This window comes from Ascaphus truei, chromosome 5 (genome assembly GCF_040206685.1).
Source record: "Ascaphus truei isolate aAscTru1 chromosome 5, aAscTru1.hap1, whole genome shotgun sequence".
NCBI classification, from domain to species: Eukaryota; Metazoa; Chordata; class Amphibia; order Anura; family Ascaphidae; genus Ascaphus; species Ascaphus truei.
Genome location: NC_134487.1, coordinates 142,080,031 through 142,095,481, shown reverse-complemented (window position 1 = coordinate 142,095,481; position 15,451 = coordinate 142,080,031). Strand labels below are relative to the sequence as shown.

Here is a 15,451-nt window from a genome sequence, read left to right as displayed (position 1 = left end):
CTACAGATAATGCTTTGGATCAGGCTTTCGTATCCTCTGCCCATTATGATCCGTGACGGTCACAGCGAACGATTGGACCGACCCATGCTCAGGCCGATAGCTTACACCATGCATGTAGATACATCTACCTATGCTCCATATGCGGACCAATTCGCTTATCTTATCCTCATTATGATATCCTCCCTGACCGAACTTGGTCCGAAGATACTCCTGCACAGCCTCCCTGAGCCAGCTATCCCGGTTCTCTTCTATCTCCCTCATGATGTGCTCAGGCACATAAGGGTACTCATACCCATGCGACTGCCGGTATCTAGCCACTATGGCCCGGTCAGCGCGACTTAACTTGGTGAGCTTTCGGTTACCCGCCCTGCTTGGCAGCACCCAAAACACAGGCTCTTCCGGAGCTACTTCATCATATAAGATACTGGGGCCTCGGGGTACAACAAGTTTCTGCTCTATCTCCCGGTACCGATGATCTAATTCATCCTCCACCTCTTGTTGAGTGAAAGAACCAGCCGCCCACCAATGGTCAACAACATTATTCTTAATTAATAGGAACCGCGTACGGTCCATCCCCTCATGGTATCCGGTGAATAGGGGTGCCCACCACTTATCACGGTGTTCGTACTCTGTGGAATGACTAGTGCGTTCTACCTCAGACTCTACCTGAGATGATACACCGGACGTACCCGCATCAGTAGATCGCAAGCAATCTCTCCTCCCTTTGGCATTAAAGTACCTGGTAGGGTTCATCTTATGAACCACTTTGCTGGTAGGCCCAGCCTCTACTGGAGTGTGGGACCCATGGGCCCTCCCTCTAGCTGCAGGAGAAAATGGCACAGGGTTAGGCACAGGTATAACACTTGAATACGGTATCTCCCCATCAGACCCCTCATCACTCAATTCCCAATCCCGCAAGTCCTTGGAGTATTTGGGGTATTTACATAACTTATCCCTGGTAGGTCCCGGTGGCACCACTCGTGACGGGGCAGGGGCAGTGGCTGGGGCAATGGAGCTATGGGCTGGGGCTGGGGGAACATCCAACTCAATGTCCAACAAGTGGGCAATCCCGCGACCAGTGGACGCTTTCTTGGGCGCGTTCTCGTCCATGTGTCGCGCCTCTCTCGATGGACCTCGACTCTGTAGGGTAGCCAGGGCAATGGCCGAATCTATGCTTCGTGAGGAGAACACCCCTCCCAGCCTTATCTTTCCGGTGGAACCGGAAACGACGTCATCAGGGGTGCCCGCGGAATCTCCATCCGCCCCGTGGTCACGCACCGGAAGTGCGTCGAGGACCGGCATGGGCGGTGGCGGAGCATCCGGTGCACGGCCGGACAAGTAGGCCTCAAGCCTTTCCTTCTCGTCCTCCGTGGTTGCGGTCTTCGCCTGGCGGGAGTAAGGGGGTGGGGGAGTCTCCTTACCGCTCCGCTGCTGTTTGATGATATCGGGCTCCTCTAGGGTCGTCTCGGTCTCGGTTTCCGCCGCACTGGGAGTCACCACGGCCGTGGGACTCTTACGGGCCTCCGGCCGCACCAGCGCTCGCCGTCGGAAGGTTTCCGGACTCCTCTGCTCCCTCTTGAGGCCTCTGGGGTGGTTCGCCGGTAGGCGCATTGCCACCGATGTCACGCCAACCTCTTCCTCCGAGGATATCAGGATCGGTTCCTCCGCTAGGGAGTCACCGGGTTCTTCGGCGATACAACCAGTGGGTATAGGTACAAAGTAGTCTCGCTCCGGTACCTCCATTGCGGTCGCGCTCTTCTCTGTCGCCAGCTCGCTCAGTTCGATAGCGGGCTGGGCCTTGGTTCCTCCCGCTTGGGTGTGACGGGGAACCAGGGCAGTCTTGTCTTTGCCTTCCACCACCTCCGTCAATGTTCCCGGAGAGGCACCCTGCGGGGTCTCGATCAAAGGCCACGGCTCGTTCAGCCAAAGGTAAAAAGTGCCACTTTGAGGACATCGGGCCTTCTTGCTTGGTACCGCGCCCGGTATCCTGCAGTGAACGCACAAACACCGGAGGTATTCGTGCTCAGCTACCTCCACTACCAATAAGCCTCCTGGTAGTTGGTAAATCGAAATATTCATCTCGGACATGGTTCGCTCAGGGTTGGAACAGCTCAGTGTTTCAGCTCCTTGCTCCTCGAATGCCAGACAAAAGTGAAGCTCTTTGCTCTGGCTTCCGGTCCCTCCCTTCACTGGGGAGGACTCTCCTGATTGGCTCTCCTTGGGCTTCCTCCCTCTGGTGGAATCCAGAGGCGGGGCCTTATCTCCTTCAGTGTGACGTGGCCTGGCTTTCTGACCAGTCACGGCACAGGTGGGTGGACTTTTGGCTTTCACGCCGCTCCGCTCCTCTTCAAGGAATCTGGGTTTGGCGCCAGACTCTTGCACATTTCCCGCCACATTTCTCTCACTGTCTCTTTGCACAATTCACATGCTTGCTCCAGGATTGGCGGGAACTGCCATTTTAGATCGTCTCTCTTGCTCCGCGGAGCACATGTCGGGACGGACGCCATTTTGGATGAGTCCCCCAAATGTACATGTGCCCTACTCTCAGTGTCTACTGGGTATCTCGTACCTAAACACTGACTGACCTCCAAATGTGTGCTCTGCATTCTGTTTCTCACTAATATGAGGTGGCTTTACCCCAGGCTCAGCGGAACTCCTCTCCTCCATGCACTGTACTCGGTGTCTATGGTGCAAGTGCTCTGTGGTGCATTTGTGTGGGTGATAGCTAGTGTACCTCTCCTTCCTAGGTACAGGCGTCTCCTACTTTTGGCCACTCATAGCGCGGGCCCTGGGCCATGGTCTCTGGACTAGTTAACAGGCTGACCCCCCCAGTTGCCTCACGCTATCTGCCTCAAGGGACTCGGTCAGCTATAGCTATTCACCCTCGTTCGCCACCTCCTGAGGGCGCCCAAGGCATACTGTGCGAGAGTCTACGCTCCCCTGACTACCCTCGGTGTGCAAATGTGCCCTTCCTTCTCCAGCACTTACACGGAGAGTGCATCTCACTCTTCCCGTTCCGCCTCGCTGTAAGCCTGACCTGTTCTGGCATCTCAGCAGCTCGCCTCCAAAAGTAACCCTTGTTCCCCCCCCAGACTCATCTGTAGTGTCTAGGGTGCGTGAGGGCAGATTACATGCGTAGTGGTGGTGCATACCTGCGTGGAACAGGAGGGCCTGAGCTTCCTGCGTTGTTATTGGGGAGACAGGACCAGGCTTCTGGGGTGATAGCCTCCATTCTTTCTTAGTGGTGCAGCGCCTCCATCTTCTATACTCCCAGGGATGTGGGATAGGACCTGTATAGAAGAACCACCCTGGTCCAAGGTTGAATGCTCCAAACTCACACAACAGTCTTTGTATAAAAGTATTGTCTCTTTATTGGTCAGATCCGCGACTCCAAATGTAGTGGCGACCAGCAGCCAAAACAACAACAGCAATGTCCTGCTTAGCACTCCACTCTCCTCTCTTTACAGATCTCTCCTCCTCTCCTTCCCTCCAAGTCTCTCCTCCGACAGGATGGTCTGTGCTGGGGCGTTAATACCCCGCGGCCCACCTCAGAGGTTATCCCCGGGGTGGGGAATGGATTCTCCCCATCACCCCAGACATGGGGTGAGGGGCATTGGTCCACCGGGTCTATGATGCTATCAGCTCTACTGAAAGTGGCTGAGTCTCTCCTCTCCTCTCTCTGTTCCTGAACGATTGCACAGGTGAGACCGCACTGTCTCCTCCAACTCCTCGGACAGAACAGACAGTCACTCACAGGAGCTGGCTGCTAAATAGAGTAAGCCCCACCCCTCATGATGTCAGCAGAACCTCCCCTCTGTCTCATGCCTGCAGCAGAGTCAGGGGCCTGCATCTACCACTCAGGGCAGGGCTTTGAAGGGGGAAACCCCATGATGACTACTGGTGTTTGCCCTTAACAGGACTTACCACAGTATGAGGAAGATAGGTATATCCCGTGCTGTTTACAGGGGGCTACATAGTTTTACTCCTTTAAATAGCCAAATGTTAGTGCTAATAATATGCAAAAGAGGTGTTCCCCCTAACAAGTATTGCTTACTTGTAACTATTTAGATGTTGTACAGTGTACCTGTTAATCGTCTTCTTTATAAGTGAGTGTCCTTACATATTGGTATATTAAAATGGCTTGTTCACTAGTGATTTTTGCAAAATACAAGCGCAAGAAACTTCAAACATTAGTGAAAGGGTTTCTCATGTGGATAAAATTGTAACCATATAAGTACACTAAACTGTAACCTGACTGCAGTGCTGCTCTATATAGAGACTTTTATGAAGGAAAAACTAAGGTGCTGTCTCTGATAAAGTGTGAAAAATGGGTACTATTAACATAAAAGAGGACCCTTGCATGCACCCAAATATTAGTGCAGTATGGTGGAGTTCAATTTCCGCTGGTCAACACAATAGGATCTTTCTAGGATCCTCATGAAAGTGGGTGAAAAGGAAATGAGGGGAGCGCAGAATCCGATAGAAAATAGATAATAGATCAATTGAATCAAAACAAAGGTATAAGTATACACATATTCAGTCATCCAATCCCAGGGTGTGAGAAAGTACACAGATGCTATTGGGGCAACGGTGATAGGAAAAGGCAATGATGATAATAGTAGTAATATTACTTACATGGCCATGTGTAAGCATGGAAGTCATACATGGTATCTTTAAGGTGTTTTTCTGACTGCTGAGTTCTCAGTCTCCCTGGATCTGCATCTGTGTGAAGAATGTAAGTTCTCCTAGTCACGTGGGAAGTTCCCCAATACCGAACAGCACACACAGAGAGATGGTGTTTTAGAAAAGGGAAATTGGTTTATTAAACATGTAGTGACAAAGTACTCACATAAAAAAAACTTGCTTCGGTGGCAACAGTAAGATCCCGTATCACTGCGGCACAGATGGGTCAGGTATACAGAGCTGGAAATCAGTTGGAACGCAACCTGTCCTGAGAGCTACGGTGGCTGTCGAGTGTCAAAAGTCCACGCAAATGAGAGCAACGCGTTGCTCTCAGTTGTGTGGACTTTTGACACTCAAATATATATATATGATATGATGTGTGGGGTGTTGGGGTTAGAGCTTGACGGGATTGTATATGTTGGCTTTCATCAAGGCCAAAGGAGTTTTATAAATGTATGAAATGCAAAGCCTACCAACATGGCCAAAATAAAAGTACTACATTCATGTCTCAACAGGCTAAAGAGAAATTCGATATATCTAGATTTATCAACTGTTCATCCAATCATGTTGTCTACTTGCTCCAGTGCCCCTGTAACCTCCAGTATTTGGGTCGTACGTCTAGACTCTTGAAGACTAGGATACTGGAGCATGTGAGGAACATAGGGATTGGCCTGGAGTCTCAGTGGGTGCCTGTAAGAGACGTGTGCAGAGATACACACAGGGAGACAGTTTTGGGGAAATTAAAACATGGCTTTATTTAGCCTGTCCCTTTAAACAATGCACAGCATACAAAAATAAACAAACAGCCTATCCCTGTGTAAGGGCTAACTCACTTCCCAGTCCCTATCTGCAAGACTGGGAGGAAAAGCTCCTTCCTAGCCTATCACCCCAAAGTCTCAAGAGGTTCCTCAAAGCATGTGGCCCTTCCGGTCAGTCTCTGGTTCTTGATGGGTGTTCGTTGAGTGGGTAGCCTCTGGTAGGTTCATGGGTTTGCTGCACCCTGGAAGAGAGGTCTGTTCCCTTGGTGACTTGCACTCAGCACTCAGTCATCCTGAGTGCTCAAGAGTTTCTGGGTCTGTTCCCAGCAGGAGGTTTTTACCCTTGTCTGATTAACCAGATGGAGACTGGTTAATTGTCTAGCTGCAATTAACCAGATTCCTGCACGATTCCTCAGATCACTACAGTTACTTATATTGCAGCCTTATTTAAACAGACACAATTCAGACTCTAAGTGGTTAAGATAAATGGGGATTGATCAAGTTAAACCCAATAAAAGAGGGGAGGATAGAGTGCAAGCTTTCTCCAACAGAGAGATACTTTGGATTTATAAACTAAAAACGTTGAGTCCTAAAGGGTTAAATCTGGAAATTGGTTTGAACTGCTTTTTGGATGACTGAAATTGCATACCCACGACTGTTGCAACTTCTCTCTATATCAGTATGTTGCCGTTCTGGACTCCCACTTGAGATGCCTGAATATACTGTATTTATATTTATAAAATGCACTAATAGGGAATAGAGATGAATATATCTTGAATTATCAACATTATTATTTAGTTTTATATTAGTTTTTATATGTTTTTCTTCAAACATTTCATTGGATTTGACTTCTAAGTATATATATTAACAGCTTTGATACATTTGCTTTTAAGGAGTGACAAGTGGGTGCTCTCAAGGGCCCCAGACTCCCGCGAGGATCACACAGGGACACCCGCCGGCCTGTTGTATTAATTGTGTGGTGAAAAAAATGTAAACAATGATTTTATTCATGGATCCATTTCTTTTGCGCCAGCCTCTAGCTGGTGCAAAAATCTGGCAAGCTTTTAAAGTACGATTCACTTATCACTGCTTAGTGAATCGCGCTGACTGGACGTATTTTTTTCACTTTTTTTTTTTGACAGAAAAAAATGCCTTTAATGTCCGATAAATCACTGTTATCACTGCTTAGTGAATCACGCAGCAGGCAGTAATCGGTCATAAAACCCATTTATCGTACTTTAAAGCAGTTATCACTGCTTAGTTAGTCGCCCCCTTGGTCTCTTTACCTGCTATCAAATGTCTTTATGTCAAATTTGGATTTATAAATATGTATATAAGTTATTCAGAAATACAGTTTTCCATTTCTTTTGTTAATGAAGTGATTTTCTATTATATAATTAATATGACATCATCGGCGCGTGATTTTGAGGTGCATATATACTTGGACTATTGGAGTCTATAGGATAGAAGCCCCTGACGCATAGGGTGAGTGAGAGCAGAGAACTCAGTACAGAGACAAATACTGAGTGAGGGGGGCTGGCGGTCGGAAAAAGCAGTTGCCGCAGAGCCCCGGCTCTCCCCCAGCTGCGGGGCCTCCTTCACTCTGTCGCACGCAGAGCTTCTAATGCTGGCATGTGCCAGGCCTCTCTGACGTTAGCGTGCCGGAAGCAAGCTGGAGTTAGAAGCTCGACTTGGAACAGGCAGTGAGGGAGGCTTGCAGTTGGGCAAGAGCCAGCGCCCCACGCAGCCATGGGGCCAAGCCAGAGACCATCCCCAATGTATGTTTTTTTATATGTATGTATTGGGGTGTATTTTTTAGATGTATTAGGGGGTGTATTTTTTTCATATATATGGGGGGTGGATGTATTTTTTTCATATGTATGGGGGGTGGATGTATTTTTATATGTATTGGGGGGCTGGATTTGTGTTTTTATATCTATTGGGGGGTGTATTTTTTTATATGTATTGGGGGTGGGTATGTGTATTTCGTGGAGGGGATTGTGTGAGAGGAGACGGGATTGAGTGAGAGTGGGGTAATTGAAAGAGGGTGGGGGTGAGTGAGAGGAGAAAGGATGTGTAAGAGAGGGTGTGGGAGTAAGTGAGGAAAAGAGGGAGTAAGAGTGACATGCAGGGGAGAGAAATACATGCAAGGCATGGGGGGATTGAGTGAGAGTTGGGTAATTCATGGAGGGGAGAGAGTGAGAGGGGGTGAGTGAGGAAGAGGGAGTGAGACAGATGGGAGAGAAATACTTGGGAAGAGGGGAGAAAGAGAGGGGGCTCATGAGGTGTGAAATGGGTGGGGGGCTCGCAAGACTGCAGGAGGAGGACCGGACATAACTCTAGTCCTGGCAGCTCCATCGTGCGTCACGACTGCGTCAGTACACGTGGACATGAAATCCTGGGCAACGTCGGGTATTTAAGTGTCACGGATGCTCACTACAACCTGGACTGAACCGCAGGGCCGAGGTGGGGAATATATATAACCACAGCCAAAAGCCACAGGAGTGGGTCCGGATTGCAGGGTCGTGAACATAGCTGGGTCAGGATAGGAGAGTGGAGAGGGTAGTGGGTACTTGCCTGTGGTCCAGGATTGGAGAGCGTAGAATGGTCGAGATCCGTAAGCCTGTGAGGATTCGCCATCCTGGCGGTCGCAGACCGTCTCCTCATCCCAACAAGCCTTCCATGACGGACACTCAGGATGCTCGATCTCGGGGTCCCAGTGCACGCGCGCGGACCTTGCGCAGCCTGATTCACCGTCCGCGGATTCTGAACCCGCTCCCCGCTCTGATGCACGACGGGTGCGTTCGGCCAGCCTCCCTGCTGACATGCCGTCTAAGCCCCGCTCCCACTCTGGTGATGGACAGGACCATGTGGGAGTGACGCACGCTCTCGCCTCCGCCCCTGACCTCCGTGACGCGCGCAGGTCGGCGCGCACGAACAGGTCCGCCCCCATCCCCCATTAGGCTGTGTCATAGGGCACACCTGTGTGCACCACCAGCCTATCAGTGCTTACGTCCTGGTTCCGCCCTAGCTGGCTATTGGAGGCTCTGTCTTTATATACCTTCAGTCTGCTCTTATTCCTTGCTGAGCATAGTCTAGTATGACGCCCTGATGCATATCTCAGCAGCATCTCCATCTCTAGCACCTTTTCCCCCTTCCTATGTGAGATTGGGTCGCTACTGGGGTGATATGGTGCTGGTGCATACCTGGCTGTTAAACAGGAACAACAGGAGTGTCACGCTTGTGCTCGCCACAAACCTGGGTCGGACCGCGTGGCTGAGGTGGGGTTGTAAAAACACCGACCTTAGACCATACAGGCTGATCCAGATTGCACAGTTCGTAGTCGTACGTAGCAGGGTCGGGACTGGAGAAGGCAGCATCGTCGGTGGACAAGCCAGGGTCAGGATTGGAGACATCAGGGTAAACGTTGTTCAAGCAGGAGTTTGGCAACAGGTAGTGAAGGAGTTCCCCGCTTCAGGTTAGGAGCGTGAGCACGGGAGTGGCCTCTGCGCGTGCGGCGACCATGGCACTGGTCTCAGGAAGTGATAGGCAGACCGGAGTGGGTACACCACCTGGCAGCACTGGTAAACGAGTGCTTCAGCGCAAGAGTCCTGAGCCGGCTGGAGAATCCTCCGCTTCAGCACAGGAACCAGGACAGGAACAGGCCTCTGAGTGAAAATAGCAGCAGGCCTCAGGAAAGCAGGCCTCTACGAGAGAGTAGTAGCTGGCCTCAGGAAACCAGGAAGCTGAAGTTACGCTGGGGATCAATGCTTCAGCACAAGAACAAGAACTAGGACAAAACAGAGTTAGTAATGAGATAACATGCCAGGGGCTTGTGGCAGAACACTTGGTGACATCCAGGAAGGACTATGCTCAGCAGGGAGCATTGTGGGAAGGCTGTCTTTAAAGGTCAGTGAACCAATAGCAGAAGGGGCGTGTGACAGCATTGCTTTAATGAGTGAACCCAGGGTGGAGCTGCAGTGAATATCAGGAGCAGTTTTCCAGGACTGCACTTGTCTGTAAGGCAAGGCAAACAGTAAACTGAGGTGTGGATTCCTTACAGTGCCCCCCCCCCCTTCACATGAGACCTCTAGGCGAACAAGACCACTCAGAGTTGGGGGACCTGGAATTGTTCCTGAACTGTCTAGGATTGGGGGAAGAGTCACTCGTTTGCACTCCTTTGCGTACAACCACCCCCCAGTGAGAACTGCGGCAAGACAGGGCCATCCATGGGTCTCGGGGACATGAGTTGTTCCTAAAGTCTTTTAGGTGGAAAGGAGATGCGTAAACGAGCAGTTCCTTGGTGAGTACTGTTCTAGGATATGAGAGTGGTGGTAGAGACAACATTGGTACATGGCTCGCCACGCGAAATGCCTTGGGAATCCAAGGCTGTGAAGAACCAGAGGGTTCCGGAGCAGAAACGGCAGAAGAACCCCCACTGGGAGCCCAGTCTTTCGTAATGGGACCAGAGTTCAGGATAAGCGGCATCGATAGTTGATCGAATATACCAGGGTGACCTTCGGGACAGACAAAGTCTTGGCTGACCTCTGCATGTAGAGATTTGAGATGGTTTTCTCCTCCAGAGGTCTCCCAGGTAGTGGTCAGCGAGGGTATAAGGTGGGTGGGAGCATTTCCAGGTATTGATATGGAAGGTGACAAGGCAAGCAGTAAACCAGGCATAGAGACCAAAATCTTGGGATACGTACAGAGTATTTCCAACACAGAGGAAATAACAGGGGCAACAGAAGGTTCCGAGGGGAAAAACTATGGTTTCACAGAGGCAGAGAAGCAATCAGCAATGGAGCTCCCAACTACTGTAGAACCCTCAGTGGGAGATAGTATTGTCTGGGGAGTAGGAATAGGCTTTGGGGCTTTAATATCAGAAACTTGAGAATCAGGCTGAGTAAGGGTAGCGGAGGGAGGGGAGCTAACATCAGAAGCTGAAGTCTGTACTTCAGTGACAGGGGCCTGAGAGACTACAAAAACAGCAGCGAGTAAAGGAATCGACTCCGGAGCTGGAGGCTCGGAATCCATAACAGAAACATCTAGTAATGCAGGGGTACTGATAGGAGAACTAGCATCAGGAGCTGGTGCTTGAGAGTCAGTGATGGATAATGGGGGAGTAATGATGGGAGTTAAAGAGACAACAAGCGGCAAGTTGGAACCATGGAAACTCTTAATAGCAGAAACTTTAGAAGCAAAAGGAGTCTTATCCAAAACTGCAAGGGCCCTAACAACAGGGGTACTTGTCATGACAAAAACATAAATAGGCGTATTTACTAGTGCAAAAATTCTGATAACGGGACTCCTAGCCAGTGGTGAGGGTGTCTGGGTTTGACTAGTGAGAAAATCAGATATAGTGATAAGTGACTTAGCATCAATCACTGAGGTTCTAGGTTTGCTGGACATGTGTGAGAAAGTACCCTTTAAGACAGGAATTTTAATTTTTTTCCCGAGTAACCCAATATTGCTGGGGCATATTTAGATGCAGTGCTGAGGGGCTGAGGTTTAGCAAGGGCAGGAAAACTAAATAGCTCAGATTTAAACACCAGGACTAGTAATATAGGCAGGGTGGTCTCAGACTGTACTAAGGGCGTAACAACCGATATGCTGATCCCTGGAGGGTTTGCATGGGCAGAGAAATCAGGGGAACCAACAGCAAGGACGGCCACTATAGGAAGAGATTCTGAATCCGAAGGGAGGTTTTTACCTCTCAGAGTATCAGGACCGGCAAGGCAAATTTCAGAGAGAGGGGAAACTGTGTGCAGGCTTCTAGCTAGCACATATAAAAAAAAGCGTCACTTTTGAGTGAAGGCATTGTGTCAGCAAACATTCCCGAGAACACAACATGAACCCCAGGAGGGGCATAATGACCACGGTACGCTTTTAACCCTAAGCTTTGAGAAGAACACAGACAGTACAAGGGGGGTAATCATAACTGTACTGGTCTCTGAAGTGGGTATTTGGTAAGGAGTGTCTGGGAAACCAGAAATGACTGCAGATTCCACAACGTGGGGACTATGCGCTGAAGCAGGGATCATCGCTCTCTGGGTGACAGACTGGTTCAGCGAAATACCCAGGAGTGGGAACTCTGCGACCAAGGTTAGGGAAAAACCTGGTAACTGAATACATTTAACTGGAATCAGAACTTTAGCCGAAGTTTCAGGGGGCACGGCAGCTGAAACTTGAGCTGAAGCAGGGGTTTTATAGCAAAAAATATCTAAGGACTCAGCAACATTTGGGGAGTCATTTAATGCAACCTCTGCTGTCGGACTTGAGGACACATTCTCTGAGGCTAGAACGGAGGCATTAGCTTGGAGGCAGAAAGAGTTTACAGGGGTTAATGCAGATAATACCTGAGAGTAAAAAATAGAGTTTTTCCTCTGTAATTGGGGACACAGGGGATTCCTCCTTTGGAGCTAGGGACGTGACCTTGCCTGGCGAAGGACAGGGATTTACCAAAGGAGATTCAATGAACTGCCCCACAGGGGTTAATAAAGAAATGACCCTGGGAACAGAACTTAGAAATTCAAGCTTAGAACGTGGAAGTAGAAGGGATTCTTTCTCTGACGGGGAAAGCACGCAGGACTACCTAGCAGGGGTTAAAGCAGGAAAAACCTGAAGGGCTGGAATGGGAGATTCAGAGTTAGAAATAGAGGGAAAAGGGGATTTGTTCTCGGATACTAGAGCCTTAGTGTTGGCTAGAGAAATATAAGTATACTCCAGGAGAACCTCACAGGACTGATCGGCAGGGGTTAACGTAGACATATCATTGGTGTCAGAGTAACCGGGTGTACAATCAGGGCTAGGGACTGTGGCAGCTTCTACGTTAGGGGGCAGTGATAGTGGGTCAGTTTGGTCATTTCCTGGAGAGGGAGATACGTCCCCAGGTTTAGCGACAGGACTGCAGCAGAGGGGGACTGCCAAGCGGCAGCGTAGCTGGCGAGGAGAGGGTCCTGTTCCTTTATGCAAATGTCCAAAGTCAGGGAAAGTACACAGAGTGTGTTTTGTGCATGAGCCAACATGAAGAGAGGGTCCTCTCATACTACGAGAATGTCCAGTGATAAGGCCAGGGCATAGAGTGCATCTTGGGTGTCGGCCAGTTCCATAAGGTTCACATTATCCCAGGTTAAAGGGGAAACAGGGGAGCAAACACAAGCGGCCAGAGACTGTTTTAAGTCCTTGAGGCAAATAGCCTTACTAATGAGATCGTAACGGCATCTCTTTTGACAAGGGGTTAAACCTTTATACATATATACACCTTCAATCCGAGGTAGTATTTCGCACAGATACTGGTTTTCCAGCTGGGACTGGTCAGCAGACCAGGACAGGAGTTCAGAGAGAAACATACCAACCCGCACCACAGGGCGGTCCGAGTTTGTGGGGCCGAGCATACTGTCAAGCTTGTGCTCGCCAAGCCTGGGTCGGACCGCGTGGCTGAGGTGGGGTTGTAAAAGCACCGGCCTTAGACCGCGCAGGCTGATCTGGATTGCGCAGTTCGTAGCCGTACGTAGCAGGGTCGGGACTGGAGAAAGCATCGTCGGTGGACAAGCCAGGGTCAGGACTGGAGACATCAGGGTAAACGTTGTTCAAGCAGGAGTTCGGCAACAGGTAGTGAAGGAGTTCCCCGCTTCAGCTTAGGAGCGTGAGCGCGGGAGTGGCCTCTGCGCGTGCGGCGACCATGGCCCATGGTACTGGTCTCAGGAAGTGATAGGCAGACCAGAGTGGGTACACCGCCTGGCAGCACTGGTAAACGAGTGCTTCAGCGCAAGAGTCCTGAGCCGGCTAGAGAATCCTCCGCTTCAGTACAGGAACCAGGACAGGAACAGGCCTCTGCGTGAAAATAGCAGCAGACCTCAGGAAAGCAGGCTTCTACGAGAGAGTAGTAGCTGGCCTCAGGAAACCAGGAAGCTGAAGTTTCACTGGGGATCAATGCTTCAGCACAGGAACAAGAACTAGGACAAAACAGAGTTAGTAATGCGATAACAAGCAAGGGGCTAGTGGCAGAACACTTGGTAACATCCAGGAAGGACTATGCTCGGCAGGGAGCATTGTGGGAAGGCTGTCTTTAAAGGTCAGTGAACAAATAGCAGAAGGGGCGTGTGACAGCATTGCTTTAATGAGTGAACCCAGGGTGGAGCTGCAGTGAATATCAGGAGCAGTTTTCCAGGACTGCACTTGTCTGTAAGGCAAGGCAAACAGCAAAATGAGGTGTGGATTCCTTACAAGGAGGCTGGAGATCTCCACGGTGGTGTGGGGAGGACATCAGGACAGGCTTCCGGTGGTTCCATCAGTGGCAGCGCCTCCAGTCCCAGAGGAACCTGGCTTGACCAAGATGGACCTCAGGGGCACTATCTTTTTTGGGTGGTCATATAAAGCATTACACCAGATGAGGTATAACTGTGATTTATTGATACAGCAGGCAGTATATTAAACAGGCATTCTTCCCTGAAGGCAGTACCCAAGGTGTGAGGCCCAAAGCACCCCTCCTAAGTATACCTTACCCCCAATAGGGCAAGGCCTCAGTCTGCTCCTCTTTATGAGAGACTACTGTTGCATCCTCATACTCTGAAGGACAGCCCAGAACTAACTTTAGACCAAAAACCTCTAGAGGGAAACCCCCTCCTTTCTAGGGGAGTGGCTGGTGAGCCGGCCTCCTATACTCATACCTCCTCCACCCCCCTTACAATAACTGGCTATTCCTGAACTTTATTGCTAACACACACATAACAGTATAACAGGCCCTGCATGATCTACTCCTAAGGAGGGGAGAGACAAGGACATTGGAGCACAGCAAAAAGACAGGCTGGCGGCAGTGACTGCGTGCAAAAGCTTTATTCCGGCAACATTGCCATTAAAAACAGGACAGGTTCTCTGACGCGTTTCGTCTAAGAGACTTTTTCAAAGAGTGCTATACTGCAGTCAGGGATGTTCCCTACAGTAAATACCCACAGACACCCACGTGATCAATTTGAAATCCCCGCCCCTGGCCGGTAATTTACAGGCCACTGGATAATTATCTAAATTAGAAGGGCGCTGCCCATCAAATCCAATGGAGGGGAGTTTTAACCATATGGTTCCTGAATACATTATGGGAAACTAATACTGTAAGGGTAGCATGATCTACTCCTAAGACTGCCCACTCTTTACTAGGACTTACAGTATTGAAGGAGCCAGGGAATCAGTAGTCCCAGGGGACTGGGCTACATATATATGTCACACCCCTATCCCCACCCGGCTGCAGAAGATAGGGTGTACATGCAATCAGTCTCTCTCTTGCACTGATAACAGGATTTCTACCTGCTTCAGCGTAGCGTAGCTCAGCCAGTTTTACCTTTGTCTCAGGGCTTTTCCAGTGGATCCAGGCCAAGGCTGTAGTGAGGAGTAGAATAAGTAGAAAAGGGCGCCAGGAACTTTTAAAATAGGATGCTTGCTTTTATTGTCAGCAGGATCAGCATATCCCACAGCATAGACAGGTTTTCAGCATGTATCTCTTGCAGATGTTCCCCCTCTGCCTGCAGTTCCTCCCAGGACCCACCCTGGCTAAGGATGAAGCAGGCTCGGCCCCAGATCCCTACAAAAATCTGGACTACCGCCCTGCATGGGAACCTCTGTTGCACCGGTTTCCTAGCACAGTTTGCCCCTGCACACACTTTCTCTCTAGGGTGGGTCCCACCTCTTATACCCAGGGGGTGTCAACCTTTCCCCTTCTCTGTCTCTGGGCAAAACATGCTGTAGCAATCTGTCCCCCACCGGTCACATGGCCTACTAGAACTTTCCTAGCTCTGAGTCATGCTCATGTGCCTGGGATCTGCAACATTGTATTCTATCTCTGAGCCAGCTCACATGCAGGACCATGCGGAATGGGTTCAACCCCTACACTGCCAGAGTGCTGACCTAGCCTGCATGCTAAAACGGGCCTGGTTTTAGAAGGGGGCTATATATACATACACACAAGTGACCAAAAAGATCTGGGCTTTAGGGGTACACATTCCTGATTTTGCTTCCTT

The 15,451-nt window shown here is 49.9% G+C and overlaps 1 long non-coding RNA gene across 3 annotated transcripts in view; it reads right to left on the bottom strand.

The window, feature by feature from the left end:
- Nucleotides 1-15,138, bottom strand: part of LOC142494473 (uncharacterized) — a 34,590-nt gene extending 19,452 nt beyond the window's left edge. For 2 of the 3 annotated variants that reach the window (XR_012801462.1, XR_012801463.1), the window contains exons 1-2: nucleotides 14,776-15,138; nucleotides 4,636-4,722 (exon numbers count right to left, since the gene is read on the bottom strand). This is a non-coding gene — a long non-coding RNA (uncharacterized LOC142494473). Of the gene's footprint in view, nucleotides 1-2,971; nucleotides 3,291-4,635; nucleotides 4,723-14,775 lie in introns of those variants that run through there. The other variant, XR_012801461.1, reaches the window with a different exon arrangement.
- Nucleotides 15,139-15,451: the final 313 nt, after the last annotated feature.